This window comes from Sciurus vulgaris (assembly GCF_902686455.1).
Source record: "Sciurus vulgaris genome assembly, chromosome: 12".
Lineage (NCBI taxonomy): Eukaryota > Metazoa > Chordata > Mammalia > Rodentia > Sciuridae > Sciurus > Sciurus vulgaris.
In genome coordinates, this window is record NC_136473.1 from 29,678,714 (window position 1) to 29,697,339 (window position 18,626).

The following is an 18,626-nucleotide window of genomic DNA, read 5'->3' on the forward strand; positions in this document are numbered from 1 at the left end:
TCTCTCTCTTTCTTTTTAAACTGTGATTTGTGTAGCCCGTGGGTTTATGAGAGGTTGCTGGAAAATAAGTGAGGGTTTCGAAGATGATCTTTGGAACCCTTTGTTTCTGTTTAAAAAGAGCCAGGTCGTTTCCTTCCCTAACCACTTTCAGATGTCAAGTCAAGGGACTTGACTAGATGAGGGCATTCTTCTGAGGTGCAATGACAGCGTGTCCTTCTGTGGAAGGGCAGGGGAGGAGCAGAGAGTTGTGAGCTCGTTGTTCCTGGAAACTTTCCATTCTCCTCGGATTGTGTGAGCCAACACAGGATCCACTGATGTGTCGAGGGAAATGGGATGTCAGTTTTCATTGTCAGTTTCTTAGAAGATGGTTTCCTCACAATGGCCTACCATGTGCTCACGGTTACATTTCTATTTGCTGCTATCAGCCTTTCTCTTTTATCTGTATTTAAAAATGACTTTCAGCATACTGTGTTCACGTTATTTGAATATTTGAAGTTTTCAAACTGGAAGCTATGCAAATATTTGTAAATTTTCAAACAAGATTGAGTTTTGCCTATCTGATATTATGTACAAATGAAATATGATTTATAAAGTAGATTAAATAAAGTTAACAGATATGATAATAACCAATAAAGAGATTGTCATTGTTGCCTGAGGTTTGTGTCCATCTCCTGTGCTCTTTCGGATTGATGAACTTTAAAACGGAACTCCTGTGGTATCTGAGACTCAAGTGGACAGAATGTCAAAGCAAGACATCCTGGATGTGCCTTATTTCTTCTGCAAGAGTGACCACTGGCTGACCAATCATGTGCACAAGGCCCACAGGCAGCCCACGTGCCATTGTGTGCAACCTGCAAAGTTCATGAAGTGTCCCAGGTAGCCTGACCCTAAGTCTGTTCAGTCACCTGAAGTTGACTTGCACAAAGAACTCTATCCAGAGACACTACTGTGATTCACTAAGCATAGACTAGTTCTCTCCAGAATCTGAGAACATGGAAAGGAGTGTACAGCATGGTCCATTAGGACTTAGGGGGGAAATGAGCTTACACCCAGAGAGAATCAGAGGAACAGGAAGAGATAGTTTCCCTTATCTGCAGGAGATAATTCTAAAATCTCTCAGTGGGTGCCAGAGGTAGCAGAGTGCACTGATTCCTACATGTACTATTTTTTCCTATACACATATAATAAAGTTTAATTCATAAATTAGGCACCTTATGATGTTAACAATGACTGATACTAAAATAGGACAATTATAACAATATACTATAATAACAGTGACTTAAAACATATACACCCACTTTTTTGCTTCAGTTGCTCAAGGAAGACCCTCTTCCTTCTTTCTGAATGATCCCAGCTCCACAGGAGGAGACTTGTGTAAATAGACTACATTAATCCCTAGGACAGGGCTGGTGGAGCACATGTCTAGCATGGGTGATGCTCTGGGTTGAATCCCCAGCACCACATATACATGAAATCCCTAGAACAGATGTTTTTGTTCTTACATATCTCATCCATGTGCTTTTAAACTATGAAGAACAAAGATGATCACTTTCCATCTTTCCATGGTACTCTGTAGATTTGTTTCTAAGAATGGACATTTCTGCCACACTAGTGCTTCACAGAAGATTCAGTAGTTCTCTGGAGGTCACAGTTATCTGGTATAGACCCACTTAAAGCACTAGGTGCCCTGGAACCTGACTTCTTTGTAGAGAATGGTGAGAAAAAGCTGATGTGTTTTGTTGATGGAGGGTCCTTTTATTTAGAAGGGTGTTTTTTATATATCTTTGGAAAAAAATATAAATAGAGAAAATTGTGAAACTTAGAAAAGAATCAACCAAAGAGCAAGTCCTATTGATCATTTTGATGTGGACATCAACTAAGACTGATTTGGAATGGTGCCAAATTCCTGTAATTTTTTTCATAGAAAATAAAAGAGATATACGATCCAGCTATCCCACTTCTAGATATTTATCCAAAAGAACAACAACAAAAATATCAGCAAATTATAGTAGTATCGGCACACCAATGTTTATAGCAGCACAATTTATAATTGCCAAGATATGGAACCAACCCAGGAGCCCGTCAACAGATGAATGAAGAAAATGTGGTATATATATACACCATGGAGTTTTGTTCAGACATAAAGAAGAATAAAATTATGGCATTTGTTGGTAAACAGATGGAAATGGAGAATATCATGCTAAGTGAAACAAGCCAGATTCAGAAAGTCAAGGCTTGAATGTTTTCTTTCACATGTAGAAGCTAGAGCAAAATAAGAAAAACAACAACAAAAACAAACAAGCAAAAAAAACAAGGTGGGGGGAATCTCATGAAAATAGAAGGGAGATCAGTGGAGTAGAGGAGGGGGATAGAGGTGCAGGAGGAGGTTAAAAAAAAAGGGGGAGGAGCTATGGAATGGAATTGACCAAATTATGCTGTGTACATATATGAACATGCTACAGTGAATCTCCCCTTTAAAATTAAAAAGCCAATTAAAAAATAATAAATAAAAAAAAAAGAAGACTAGTAGAGTATAGGAAAGGGAACAGGAGGAGGGAGGGGAGAGGGGAAAGAGGAAGTACTGGGGACGGAAATGGAGCAAATTATATTTCACGCATGTGCGATTATGTCCAAATAAACCCGTAAATTATGTGCAACTGTAATACAACAATAAAAAGATTTTTTAAAAATAAAAGCTAGGAGGTAGTTTTCACCTTTAACTCGAGGAATGAAATTTCCAAGATGTGCAAGGGGACCCTGCAGGAGAACATGCAGGGAACACACAGGGAACGGCACACAGGCTCATGTGCAGTTCATTCATTTGCAAATATTTATTGAATGCCAGGCACCATCTCAGATGACAAAAGCAAATTTGCTCCCTTCCTAGAGCTTATATCCCACTTCAGGATTCCCAAAGTGGAACCAAAAAATGGTAGAGGAGGTCAGTAGTTAATAGAAAAAAAAGAGAACCTTCTGATTTTAAATATTGGAAAATGCTTGGTTGAATAAAATTAAGTAGGTTTTCTGACAGCAGTTCCTCACAGCTTTACAGGGCTGCTGTAACAAAGTACTGCAGACTGACTGGCTTAAAGAGTAGAAATGCACAGTCTCACAGATCTGGAGGTTACAAGTCCAAGGTCAGGATATTGGCAGGTTTGGTTCCTTCTGAGGGCTGTGAAGGAAGAATGTGTTCCAAGTCTCTTTCCCTGGCTTGTAAATGGCAGACTTCACGCTCACCTGACATTCTCCTTGCCTCTGCCTGCCTCCATTAACATTTCCCTCTTTTATAGACATCAGTCATATTGGATTAGGGGCTCCCCCTAATCCCTCTCAAGGATGACCTCATCTTAACTAAATACATCTGCAATGGCCCCATTTCCAAATATGGTCCACATTCAGAGGTACTGGGGGTGAGGACTTCAGTTTATAAATTTTTAAGGGAGATGATCCAGTCCATAACAATAGCTCTGTGAACCTGAGTCTTTCAAAATTGTAACACAGAAAATATCAGTCCCAGCCCTCCCATGCTAAGATCCCTTCAATGGAAGACTGAACCCTAATGCAAACTATGGACTTTCATTAATAATAATACCTCAGTATTGGTTCCTCAATTATAGCAAATGTACCACATGAATGCAAAGACGCTAATAGGGGAAACACTGTGTGAGATGCGGGGGAGGGTTTAAGGGAACTATATTTTCTGCTCTGTTTTTTTTTGACACTGCTTCTAAAATAGTCTATTAATTTTTTTTAAAGGATACAGGAAAAACAAAGACCCATTCTTCTGACTGCACATGACCAGAGCCACCAGGGACCTTGGGGAGCTGACCCCTTCCTACCTCTCTGACCTCCTCTGCCCCTGGTCTCGCCCTGCACCAGATTCACTGACCTTCCTTCTGTCTCTGGGGCCTGCCAGTCTTACTCACAATGGAGGGCTGGCTGAGTTGCTCCCTCAGCTGGGAATCTTTTCCTCCCCTGATTTTCTAGGTCTTAGTTTACACATCATATCCTCAGGAAGGGAACTGTCCCAGCCCCTTGCTTTTATGTTCTTCACAGAATTTCTCATTGCTATATTTGATTTCCATGTCTATTATCTACTTCCTTTTCTGTCTCCTATTTTCATTCTTACTGAGTCCTCACTCACACCTGTCACCATCTCCAGTGAGACCTGGGCTGTGTCGCCACCTGACTTGGTTTACTGCAGCTGCCTCCTACCTGGTTAACAGCAAGGTACTAATGAAGATGGGTGGGCGTCCTTGAGGGGAATCCAACAAATCTGTGCTTCCAGCACAATCTGGATTGAACTTCTCACATCGGGATTAATGCCTTCATTTCCTCCATCTTTTCCTCTTGAACAGTGTAGCAGTAAACACAAGGAAAAAAATGGATGTCCTTCTTCTCATAAAGATCTTTGTTTAGCATTTCAGATTTCATATCCTGGAGCTGTTAGGGTAACCACCTGAGCTGATCTCAGCTGGGATGTTTGAAAAAGGTGATCCTGAGAACAGCAAGAATTTATGAGGCAATTTAGGGAGACACTTTGAAACTTTGAGTGTTCCTGGTAGATTTTGGAGCACAGGTGTACTATCTTCCATTTGGAGAGAATTGCAAAGAAATGCTGTCCAACACTGTACATTAGCTGATGCATGGGGATGACTCCTAAATTACCTCAAAGTAAAAGGGCTTTAATTGGTGATTTGAGGGTGAAGAAGAGGGGTAGGGCTTTTGTGCCTCTTTCTCTGAAGGAAATTACCCCTATTTCTCAGAAAAGATCACAGGGGTGAGTAAGTTAATGGTTTTGGTTTTGGTTTGTTTTTGATTTTTTTTCCAAACAACAGAAGCAAATTCTAGTCAATTTAAGCAAAGGGGGAATTGATGGTAGGAATACAGGAATGTCAAGTGGAAAGGAAGGGGCAGACATGGAGGCCAGAAGCTCCTGTGAAATTTCAGGGATCCCATGGCTGCTCTCCTCTGCCTGAGTGCATAGCCCTCCTTCTTTGTGGACAGCCTATGTTCCACAAGATGGCCAGGTATCACCCCCTGCTATTGCCTAAGTGTACAAGTGTAAGTCCCCAAACCAGAAGAGGCCATTGTGAGTCTCTTGATCTCAATCCATGTTACTGGAAGAAGTTGTATGCATGGCACGATGTCCATCTATAGTCCAGGATGTGACCCAGAGGTGGGATAGAGACACATGGTACAAGCTTACCTGCTTCCTCCTCTCTGCTCCGTACATGGTAGAGGAGACAAGTAGGGGTAGGGAAGTGAGATGATCCTCAGAGAGGAGGACCTGGGGGCATCTGTACTAATATTTCCCAAGGGCACCACAGACGGGCATATTGGTCATTCATTCATTAAGTATTTATTGAACCACTACTAAAAGTGGGTAGAATGACAAATATTAAGGACAATCCCTGCTCTGTAGAAGCTGAGACTCTAAACTGGGAACCAAAATATGCATACATGAAATTATCAGGAAACATCTAAATAGGACTTATTTAGTAAAATATTTGATGAGTACCTGCCTCTTGCAAGATGTTTCAGGCTGTCAGGGAGCAAGAGTACTAATAACTAGCATCTCTTCTCCTTGCCTAAGTTCTAAACTAATTGAGAAATAAAGCAAAAGAGACCAAAGTACTGCCTTTGTTATCAGCAAAGGCTAGGTTAGGGGATGAAATTTTTATCTTCAGGCAAGTGGCCTTCCTTCACTAAACAGCAGAATTGGCAGAGACGGGTAGAGCCAGGTATATAGAATGCTATTCCAAACTCCATTTATTGAACACCTATTGTCGGGCGAGCACTACTCCATTCAAGTAGTTCATTCAAGTTTTACCCTTGCGAATTTTACTTCCGTGTTTGTGTGTGTGTGTGTGTGTGTGTGTGTGTGTGTGTGTGTGTGTGTGTGTAAGGAGGGATGGAAATAGACATGAACAGAAAGAGAAAATGATACATATATTCATTTGCTAGGGCTCCCATAACCAAGTACCATGAACTGAATGACTTAATAAACAAAAATTGACTTTCTTGTAGTTCTGGAGGATGAAGGTCCGAGATCAAAGTGTCAGCAAGAACCCCAAGGTTCTTCCGGGGGCTAAGGAAGGATCTGTTACAGGCCTCTCTGCTGCATAGATGGCTGTCTTCTCCCTGTGTGAGTGGGCCTCTCTCTGAGCTTGTGTCTATGTCCTGACCTCCTCTTCCCATCAGGACAGCAGTCCTACTGGATAGACTCCTCTCCAGTGACCTCATTTTAACCCAACCACACCTCTGAAGACCCTATCTCCAAAAAAGGAAACATTGTCAGGTCTTGGGGGTCAGGACATAACCTATGAATGGGGAGGGGTATTCAATTCATCTCATAAGAACACCATAAAGATAGACAAAGCAGGTTTCTGGATTTTGATTGATGGAGCCCTATTTCAGGCAAAACAGGCAGGAAAGACATATCTGAGGGTGTAAAATTTGAATAAAAGCTCTCCTTAATTGAAGAATAAATTTATCAGGGAGTGGCCTTGAAGGCATTCCAGGTGGGGTCACATGTGTAAGAAAGGACCTGGGCCTGGAAATGCATGTGAGATAATGTCTATGGGAAGTACAGGAACAGATCCGGGTGATGCAGGGGAATGGTACATTTTTTTTAGTGGCAGTAAAATGAAAGTCATATGCTGGCACCCAGTATGCTTGATATGAAGTTAGGAATTAGAGACTTATCTTGAGATAACTGGGCTGAGAGTCCTTTAAAGTTTCTGGGAAGTGGGAGGAGCAATGAGCCCAGTCTCCTGGGAAGAAGAATCTAAACTCGGTATGTCCAATGAGAACTGAGGCAAGCTGGAGGCCAGGAGACCATGCAGGAAGCTATTCTGACGGCCCCAGCATGTGGTCATAGAGACCTGTTTTAGAAAGCAATTGGAAGGAGAAAAATACAAATCTAGAGATAATTTCAAGGGAAGAATCGACTGAGTCAAAATCGGCATTGAAATCTCTTAGTTACGTGAAATAAGTCACACTCATTAAAGTCCCTGGAAATGGTAACCTAGAGCAGAGCTATGCCTGTGTCTGCAGTTCATCGGATGCCGCAATTAAAATGCATGAGGTGCAGCCAAACTTAGACTGGAAATGCTGAGCAGGTTTCTGGTCTCCTGGGATGGCAAGTTTCTGGCCATGCTAGTGATTGGAATTTTTCATCTTTCCTTTGTTTCTTGGGTATATCCATACCCATCACATTATTTTCCAGTTCACTTGTATCCTCCAAAATTCAGATGTTAAGCTGCAACCTCTAGCCCTTCATCTGTGACTGTATTTGGAGATGGGGGTCTTTCAAGAGGTCATCAAGGTACAATGAAACCATCTGGGTGGACTCATCTCATCTGACATGGTAACTGGTATCCTTCTAAGAAGAGATTAGAACACTGGCACGCATGGGGGAAAACCAAATGAGACCTGGGGAGAAGGTAATTGCATTAGCTTTCTACTACTATAACAAAGTGATTGAGGCAGTCAGTTTTTAAAGAGAACAGATTTATTTTGGCTTATAGTTTTGGAAGTTCCAGCCCATGATCCCTTGGCCCCATTACCTTGGGCCTGTGATGAGGCAGCATCAAGGCATGGAAGGAGCAGCCACTGGGGTGAAACAAAAAGCCATTTACCTTATCACCCCCATCATGAAAGAGAAAAGGGAAGAGACCAGGATCTTACAACTCCCGTCAAGGGCAAGCACCCATCTTTCAAAATTCTACTGCCTCCCAATAGTGCCTAAAGTCTTTAATACGTGGGCCTTTGGGGACAGTCTAGATCTGAACTATAGAAACTACCATCTACAAGCCAAGGAGAGGAGAGGCCTTAGGAGAAAACCAATGTACTATCAACTTATCTCAGACTGCTAGCTTCCAGCATGGAGAAAATGCATTTCTGTTGTTAATTCACTCAGTCTGATACTGTTACTGCAGCCCTGCTAAGTAATATGCCACTCTACCCTGATGAGCACTTCTGAGCATGCGGGGAAACAGGGGAAGTTCCAGGAGCTTTTCTGGACCCTCCTTTTCTGAGATATTCTCCAGAGTCAACCAGTGACTATAGCTGTTTTCTCTTGATCTGTCCTTCAGTGGAGAAAAGAATACTTACCATCCTCATCATACTGCATCATCCAAGACAGAGCTACTAGTCACCTGTGACTGTTTAACTTGATGATAAAAATGAAGTAAAATGAAAAATTCGGCTTCTCTATTGTACCAGATATATGTTGAGTACTCAATGGCCATTTGTGACTAGAGGCTAACCTCCAGGGAGCACAGGTATAAAATAGTTCCTTCATTGTGGAAGGTTCTAGTGTAGAGGACTGGCATAGAAGAGAGTGTATCTCTCCATCTTAGCCCCAACCTGGTTGTATTTGTTCAGGCTTTCAGTTGTAAGCTACATAAACTCACTCTAGGTAGGATAAATTAAGGAGGGTATGGGGAAGGAATGAAGGAAGGAGGAAATAAAAAGAGATGAGATGAGATGAGATGGAAGAGTAGTGGTGAACCCGTGACAGTTTTGACTTGGAATACCCACCAAAGGCTTATGTGTTATAATCTTGGACCCCAGTGCCCCCATATTCAGAGGTGGGGCTATTAGGAATTGATTGGATCATGAGGGCTCTGATCCTATTGGTGGAAGAGTTGGTTGATAGCTTCATAAGATGAATGAACTAATGGGAGGTGGTAGAAACTACTCGTGGTAGGCCCTAGATGGAGGGAGCAGCAGGTCCTTGGAGATGTGCCCTGGGGGACTACTTTGTCTCCAGCCCCTTCCTCCCTTCCTTACTCTGTCTCTGCCTCTGTCTCTCTCCTTCCTGGTTGTCATTAAGTAACCAGTCCTGTTCCACCAAACCCCTTCCATCATGACCTACAGCCTCTCAGCAGGCTCAAGGCAATGGAGTCCATCAATCAGGGACTGAAATCTCTTAAAATCATGAACCAAACTAAATCTATTTTCCTTTAAGTTGTTTTCTCAATTATGTTGTCAGGGAAACAGAGAGCTGACTTAAACTGGGCCTCTCGTGTCTCACAGGATCAGGTCAGTCAGAGGAACCCAGGTTGCTCCAAGGACTTCAGCAGAAGGCCTTCATGGTCTTTTCCTCACTGCTAATTGTCTCCATGTATCTTTATTCCAAGTCTCAAAAATTAGAAAGGAAAATCTGACTGGCCCATGTTAAGACAAGAGTCTACTCAGCCAAACATGGCTGGTAAAGAGCTGGCAGCTGGGATTTTGGAGACAATATGGTCATAAATCCCCAAATCTTCTCAGGGATCTTAGAGAGCAAGGAGTTACTGTTGTGTGAGACCACTCAATAGGGGACCACTGTTTTGGATAAAAGTGTCTCTTCAGTGGTCGATCCAGAATCTTCCATTGTATAGTAATTATTGCATATGCTTTGATCTTTGCATTCAGAAGGCACAAGCAACTCCTATGCTTCTCTTTACCCATTTCAATAAGCAATTATTGAGGACTTACTTGGGTGCTCAGATGCTTGTAAAGATGCTTTAGGAGATACAAAAAGAAAGAGACCTGTCTCCCTATAAAATGTATCTAACACTTTAACATTTTGGATGGAACAATCGGAGAACTGAATGGGTTCTTTGCTTCTTACTTTAACAATCTTAATGAATATTGTTATCATTTTTCTGCTTCATCATTATGAAACGTGAAACAAATAAACAGCTCCCAAACTAGAGTCCTTCCCATTAAAGCAACCGACTCATTTTCTTAAACAACTTCTTATTGTCATGATCAGCTAAAACTGTACCTTCCCATAGCCCCAAATTTTATGTTACTAAGAAAAATCCCGTAACTTTCCTCATGAATAGGTCATCCCAAAAGAGTTTTCCAACTTCAGTCTATATTTGATTTAAGTCAGCATATGTATATATACCTCACTCATCCCCAAACGCTGAGCTCTATGATTGCAGCTAAATTCCACACAAAGACTTCAAATCCCTTTAAAATGTGCTGTCTACCATAAAGAGGCCACTTCATTTCAGGGAACTCACTTTAGATTAAACTTCTCTCCTACATTAAATTAAAAAGTGTTACACAAATGAATAATTAAAATGATTGCATTTGTGGTTAAAAAATTAAATCACTAATGAGTCCAGAATTAATAATTAGGAAACAAAGGGTGGAGTATATGGCAGAGATGACAGCAAAAATGAATCTCCTGACTGAGGAAACAGAGACAACTTTTAATTTGGAGTTGTCTCGCTCCCAGCCGTCCACTCATAGTGCATATCCATCAAGTTTTTGATGAATGCAAAGGGTCATGGTTTATCATGGTCCAGAGCGCTGAGTAGGAATAACAGATTTTGAGTAGGTTGAAGGAAATGGCAGACCACACTCTGGGAAATTTCCTCTGTTCTTCTCTATTGGTTATTTCTAATTGCACTGACCATAAATATAATTGTTGTTTCAAAGAGATTCCAGTTCTTTATATAGACCCACAGTGCCTCAAAATCTTGCCCTGACCACAATGAGATTTAAAAGCTCAATGGAACGTGCCACCATATTTGAAACTTGAGTTATTCTGAGAAAGCTGGCGTGTATTGCCCTCAAAGAAAAGAGAGTAGCAAATCATTTTCTCTCATTCAGTTTTTTCCCAGTGCAGACCACCTAAGCTTATTCTTGCATTTTTATCTTCCCAGTCCCATTCTCTTGTGTGTCATGTTATTATATTTTGTTTATCACTTTGGAAGAGCAGCTTGCCTATTATCTTTTGCCATTGGAAGAGTATTACCTGAGTGGTTTCTGTTGAGAGTATTAATGCAAGTATCACAGGGATGGTGTTAGCATCCACTGAAACCATTTCAACTTCATTTGCATTGTACAATACGTATTTCGGTATTTGTGTGTAGATCTAAGAGGAGCTGAAACTCATTAAAATTTGTACTATACTGCATGCTCAAAAATCTTCAGAAAATTCACCATCTATCTCAAGAATACTGGGATCCCTTTACATTGAATATACTCATCTATATTTTGGAGATTGTCAATAATTATGCAATGACTTACTAGTAACTACATTAAGAAGTTACTGGGGTTGAAATACTTTAAGTAACAAATTAAATGTGAGAGAGGGAAAAGCGAGTTTCATATTTGCAATAAGTAGATCTGTGCTTATAAATTCATAGGGATATGTGCAGACAGTTGATAGTTTTTTTTTAACTGAGTAGTTCTCAGTGTTTATGCATATCAATATCAAATAGCATACGCAATCATTTTCTATCTGTAAAATTGGATGTTTTGGTGTGATTTAGTTAACTTACTCAAGGTTGTGTTGCTGTAATACAAGTAGTAACACATTTATATCTGTAGCAATTCACAGGTCAAAATATTGTAGGCATGACTTGGGAACAAATCTGCCAAAGAGTCACATTTGACTGATATTTTCAAATTACATACTAAAAAGAAACAAAATGTGGAATTTATTTGCATTTGGTCTAGTTGAGTTTCATCACACCAGTGTTAACATTTATAGTACTTTTTGCTTTTTATTTGAAAATGAGTTGTCACCCCTTCTGAATTACACTTCACTCTCAGCCATTCTGTTGGTGCCAGTTATGTATTTAGGGGGAATAATATTTGCCTCTTGTTCAGCATTCCAACCTTCATGAGTTTCAGGATGTACTAGAGAATGGTGAACTGAGATATTTGGATGCTTTGGTTTCTTATTGGGAAACATTTTCTTGTCTGCAAATCTACCTTTGACTGTTATCCATTCTACTGTTTCATGACTTTAACTTGAGAAATTTTCAGAATTTTATGATTGGAGAATCTCCTTTTCTTGTGAAATAATAGAATGTTTCCTTTAATAAATCATGAGATGAAGTTAATACTTGGTGCTTCCCTTTTTGCCTTGGCTACTGCCGGAACACAGAAAGTATTTTATTTTTTATCTAAGATAGATTATCCTTGACATGGTGCTGTAGTAACTTCTTGCAATCACACAGACATATCTGTCTTAATATTATTTTAGAAGAACAATTTTATGTCTTTCAAAATCAGAAACTTCAAATACCTCTTTGGAAATAGGTGATGTTTAAAAGAATTAACATGATCATTCTATATTTTTATTTATTTATTTATTTGAGGGTACTGGAGATTGAACTCAGGGGCACTCAACCACTGAGCCACATCCCTAGCCCTATTTTGTGTTTTATTCAGAGACAGGGTCTCACTGAGTTGCTTAATACCTCACTTTTGCTGAGGCTGGCTTTGAACTCATGATCTCCCTTCCTCAGCCTCCCAAGCTGCTGGGATTATAGGCATGTGCCACTGTGCCCAGCTCATTCTATTTTTTAAAGAAAAGTTTCTTCTCTATTTCTTTAATAGGGTGGAGGCAAAATACATTCTTCTCTGTTTCTTTACAGCTAATGGGATGTAGGAAAAATACTTGAGTACAAATGTTAAATAAATTAGGTGACCTCAAGGAGATCCTCTAGGACACAAGGCTAGGTGGTTCATATGGCCACCCTCTCCAGCAGAAATCCCTGAGGAATTTATATTCCAATCAGTGGTCACATTAGGATCTCTGTTCCCCACCAAACATGTGGTGAAAGGCATTTTGAAAATGCAGTGGCTAAACACATGTAATCATATTTTTAAATGACTGGGTCTGGTGCTGAGTATCAGTGAGTCTACACATATCCATCCTTGTAGAGGCACTAGGTCTGAGGTCTAATGCCCTAATATATTTTGAACTCCAACTTTTGTACAGGTTATTTCTCAGTTCTTATCTTCTTTTATAAAGACTTGACACTAAACTGGGTCTTAATCTAAACTTTATGGCAGAGTTGAAAGAGTTTCCAGTCTTTTCTGGGTATTTGGATCTTAAAAATGTCTGTTTTCCAGGCCAAGCTTGCTCATGACATTCAGATTTCATCTATATGAGAGAGTTCTTTTGAAAGCATGTTGTTTGAAAGCAGGCTGATTTGGCCATACAAATCAGCAAGCATGCATTTAGTCCCTAACAAACATGTCTTTAGTGCCTTTGTGTATGAGTGTGGGTGGAATGTGTCTGACTGTCCCCCAAAGTTCATGTGTGGGAGACAATCCCCAATATGACAGTGTTGAAAGATGGGACCTGTGAATGGTGATTAGATCAGGAGAGTTCTGTCCTTGCAAATGGATTAATACCATTATCATGGGAGAGAGCCCCTGATATAAGGATTAATTTGGTTCCCTTCCCTTCTCTCTCTCTTTTGCCCTTCTGTCTTCCATCATGAGATTATGCAGCAAGAAGACCCTCACCAGATGCTGTACAGATGCCAATATTATGCCCCTCGGACTTCCCAGCCTCCAGAATGGTAAGCCAAATAAATTTCTTTTCCTTATAAATTACCCAGTCTGTGGCATTCTGTTATAGCAACACAAAAAATGGATGAAGACAAGGTGGGAGGCCAGATATAAAAAGACCTGGTACTTCTCTCAATAACAAGAGAAGGAACAGGCCTGTTGTTACTGTAGAATCAGGTCGGTGTTGAAAGAGGAGAAACACAATGTGCTTGGGAAGTACAGAGAAGAAAGATCTGGCGGGTGGGGGTGAGGGGGTTCAGGATAATGCTAACCTGTTAAGAGGAGAGACAAAGGGAGACACCTTGGAGCAGGATCTTGACAGAGGGACAGGCATCAAGAGGAGGAGAGAGCCAGGTGCAGTGGTGCATTCCTTTAATCCCAGTGGCTCAGGAGGCTGAGACAGGAGGATCGTGAGTTCAAAGCCAACCTCAGCAAAGACGAGGCACTAAGCAGCTCAGTGAGACCTGTCTCTAGATAAAATAAAAAATAGGACTGGAAATATGGCTCAGTGTTGAGTGCCCCTGAGTTCAATCCCTGGTACCCATCCCACAAAAAAAAAGGAGAGAGAAGAGGAAGGAGGTGGGTTTTGAAAGGATAGAGGGAGTGGTGAGAGCAAAATCAGAAGTGGCTGGACCATTCCTGGAGTGATTAATTGATAACCGAAGAATGCAGCAGAATGGAGGGCCATTTATGTCAATCTTTGCCCCTGTCACCGAGAGCCAGGCATTCTGAGCTTGAGAAATTAGACTTCCTGGCCATGTGGACAATACGGAAGTCATTGTTTCTGAGCAGAGCATGGACAGGCTCTGAGCAGTTGTTGAAGGAGGTGGGAAAGAGGACAGAAAGGGGAAACAGACAGCCACTTTCAGTCCTCTTCTGGCAAGTTTTAAATTAAATCGAATAGAATTAAATGGAACACATTAATGAGAAGATAATAGAACTGATTTATCCAGAGAATTCATTCTAACCAGTGCAGTCAGACATGAGATAAAACACTAGATTACAGCCTCTGAGCATGGTCGGCATTTCTGAAAGAAAAGTTGATTATGTGGTTTTAGACCTAATGCGTGAATTTTTCCTTAAAAATGCACTTTTCCTAAAATTCTTTTTCACTAGTTCCTTTTTTTTCTCTTTTCTGTTCTAGAGTTTTCAAAATAAGAACCATGTGGATGCCACCCTTACCCCTAGGGGAAATGGGCACACAGAGACTATCTATGTCTGTCACGGCAGAACAAGTGCTGTGTACTGTGGTGTCAAAATCCTGTCCTGGGACTTTCAGTAAAGAGACACTCTCAAAGGTAGTCGGCATATGGCTCTCAGTATCTGGCCATGAAGACCCTCTGCTCACCCTCAAAAGCAAATCCTTAAGAGTAAATGTAAGCTGGGCATGGTGGCACATGCCTGTAATCCCAGCGGCTCAGGAGGTTGAGGCAGGAGGATCATGAGTTCTAAGCCAGCCTCAGTAGCTTAATGAGGCTCTAAGCAACTTAGGGAGATCCTGTCTCTAAGTAAAATATAAAAAATGGCTGGGGATGTGGCTCAGTGGTAAAGCACCCCTGGGTTAAATCCCTGATACAAAAAAAAAAAAAAAGAGTAAATGTAAAAGAAATTGAATTTATACATATATACATATATATGTATTTATATATATGTGTATGTGTATATATATATATAAAACTTAACTATTCAAATACATATGTGATTAAATAATATATAATGGAGGATATGCACACTCATGTAAATAAATACATGATGGCAGCTCTTGGTAATAGACGTGTTCAGGTCATCCCTTAACTTAGAGACTTTTAACTTTTCACAAAAGTGCCAATTGATAACAAAGCAATTTTGCCTCTGTTCTCCCTCTGTGAAGTTGCCAGCTTGCTGGAATGGTCCAATCATGGCAGTAGCAATCAATAAAGGGCAAAACCTTCGGGACCATTAGCATCCCTGACACAGCTCATACTCCAGCCTTCTACTGGCCAGTGTGTAGTTACAGAGGCCTGAGTGAAAACGTAGAGCCCTCTGCGAATATTGCCAAGAGGAAGAAATTCAACTTGTACCTTGAACCGTCCAGGAAAACAGGAAAAGCAAACCACAAAACCCTGATCTAAGTAGGCCTAATGCTTACTGAGTTTTTCCACATTCCCGAGCCGAAGATAAAGTTATTAATTAACTAATAATACAATGAATTGCTATAACCACCCCCAGTGGGAACATTAAGTATAGTTTATAGCTCCTCATATTGAGCACACAACTACTAACAATGGGTTACTTTTGCTTCCACTTTCCCCAGGGACCTTATTACAAATCTAAAATACTTCTTCAATTTATGTTTTAGTAATAAGATTTTAAATAATATCTGTTTTTACCTAGTTGAGAAATAAATATCCCTAAGAGATTGCCTGTATTAGGAAAAAGCTGTGTGTCTATTTGCATTGAGGTGCCCAAGGGGCAGGTATTTGGTCACGGTACATGCTCTTCATACAGGAAGGCGTGGAGAGGGGTGGTGTCCACCTGCCCTTGGTGTTGATGCCTTCTCTAGTCTAATCACTTAGACACAGATTCTAGAATAGCAACTGCTCTTGGCAGGGTCTGGCTCTGTTGGAGGCTTTCTGTAACCTTTCCTTTCAAAATGCATGCTGCTTCAGGTTTATTAAACAAAATGAAACAGTGCAATAAGACCACCAAAATTCTCACCAATCCCTGCCCAGTCGACCTGTCTGCTGCTGCACAGTTGTGTCCCTGTGATAGATCTTCTGCTTGAGCATTCCCTGTAGTTTTAAAGCAGCTGTTTTGAGTTTCTTGAATCCATCCATCTTCCTTGTATGACTGAGTTCTCATGACCACAGACAAAGAGAATTTGCTGACCTCTTAGATCTCATTCTTTGTAACCTTCCCTTCAATTCTTGGTCATAGTGATCAAGCATTCTACCCATGGCAAGTAGAAAATATATCCATCCTGGAGGTTTTATCCTTCTATTTTCACAGCAAGAATTTGAGACCAATTTGAAGCCATACATTGTCTTCTGTAATGTGCTAGTTACTATCTCCATTGGGCTGTTCAATAATCTTCTGACAATAGATTTGTCAAACTAGCCATCCAACTCACTCTGTTTTATGGAGAGTTTTGTGCTAAAAAGTCCTTACTGTATGTGGTTATGACTTAGGTGTCCTTCAGGGTTATTACTCTTCCAGCTGATGTACAAAGCAGCCCTCTTTTGTATGTTTGCTTATTTGAGCATCATCATCCCAAAGAACAGTTCCCAAATAACTACCTCAATAATTTTAAAATATGATCACAACTTGTTGACTTAGGGGGCTTTCTAGAGGACAAAATGCATCCTATTAAGCCCTGCATCTGAAAACTTGGTCCATCAAACTGCAATGAATTCAAATAACCTTTCTTACTTAGGAGAAGGATAAAGTGATTCTTGTTTCGAGTTTTGTCTTTCTTTCCTTTGCATTATAGAAGAGTACACGTGATAACTCTCCCAGAGAACTTTTGTGTTATTTCTAATTTTAGCTAAGTCTATGATACTTATTGTCCATTGTCTTAAGTGTGACCTTTCAGCTTCAGCTTCCTTTATTAAGCCTTGTATTCTGCCATCCAATTCACAAGACACATGCACTACTCAGTATTCCTATAATACAAAAAAGTTGCAAGTTGGCATCTAGTGCGCTCTTATTAGGAGTTGGGTACCATTATAATTATACATATTAACTCATTTAATCTTCACAACCTGTGATTTGGGTATTAGTGTCATTCCCATTTTATGAAAAAGGAAATTGAGGCTCACTTTCACAACTACTAAATGAAGAAGTTAAGATTCAAATTAACACCCATCTGGTACCAAAACCATAAGGATATACTGCTTCCCTATAAAACTCCAAGGAAACTGACTAGAAATCTATAATTCTTCAGTTGAATGAGCATATGTTCTGAAATACAATTTGGAGACCCAGAAATCAAAGGTAAATAGTTTGATCCAGTTCCAATTTTTAATATTTTTTTATGCCTGCTTCTCTGGGTAGCCCTTGGATTTGTTAATTTGTTATTTTTTCCTTGATATAAGAAATGCTATTTCTGTTTAAATGCTGCTGGATTTGGAAATCATTCTCATGACTAAATATTTGTTTGCCTAGTAAAAGCCCAGAGAAGGGTTAGGCTGCCAGTGGGTGCTGAATAAAGATTAATGGATGGCCTTGCCTGTCTGTGTGGGAGTCATGTGGTTGGGATCTGCTCAGCTCTTCGAAAGTGACAGGTAGGAGGTGGAGAAGTAAAACTTACAGAATTGCCATCACACCCGAGTCACGGGTTTCCAGATTGGGCTGTATCAGTTTAAAGGTCCCAAAGGTCCTCATGCAGCAGGAGTGGGACTGTGGATCATGGCTGGGACGTGGTGTGAAAATGAAATTCCAGGGCCTTTTCCAAAATTAATATCAAATAGGAGAGAAAACTTGGTACTCTGATGAGGACTGAAGAAAACCAAATATTGTTTAATTGACACATTTTCTATTATTATATACATATAGCAGATGAGTAATATGCCATATCAGATGGTTTATTCAAATTGTCAATCAAGAGCTGAAGCATGAGTAACTTTCCAGAGAACCTTCTGCGAAATCCAAGCAATAGAAAGTGGCAGTAACCAGTCAGACATTCATCTACTACCAAATCATCCCTGAAAATCTTGGAGGATCAAAAAAGGGTTTCCCACACAATGCGTGGAATATTTCTACACAGGAAGGAGAGAATTATACTTATTATACTTATACTGAATTATACTTATACTGAATTCACTAAAAAGTCAAATGCCCATGTGCTACCACGTATGCCACTTGACAGAAGGTCTGAGGTCAGCCATAGGACCTGGGAGAGGATGCCTTCATTATGAATGATGACTATTGAGCACCTTTCTAAACCTCAGGAGAGTTTGAGATGTGAGGGCATTCACTTGCAAAATAAATCTGTGCTTTGGCATCAAAGAAAATGGAAGGAAGAAAACTGTAATTATTAGGACTATTACCATCAATCTCAGGTTGCCATGGGGTGTTTTAGTATTGTGCAGAGAAGTGTCCCCACAAACTCATTGGATGGCCCTGATTCTACTCACCGCTCTCTATCTTGGTCACTAACTATTTAGAATCCATTTCCACTCTAATATTTCATGTCATCTTTGATGGATTCTTCCATACGATGCCCATTCTTGAAGTTTTGGATGATTATTTACATACCTCTATATTTTAAGAACTCCTTTTCAATCCCCCACCAATTCTCCTTTGGATAAATTAACTTTGGAATT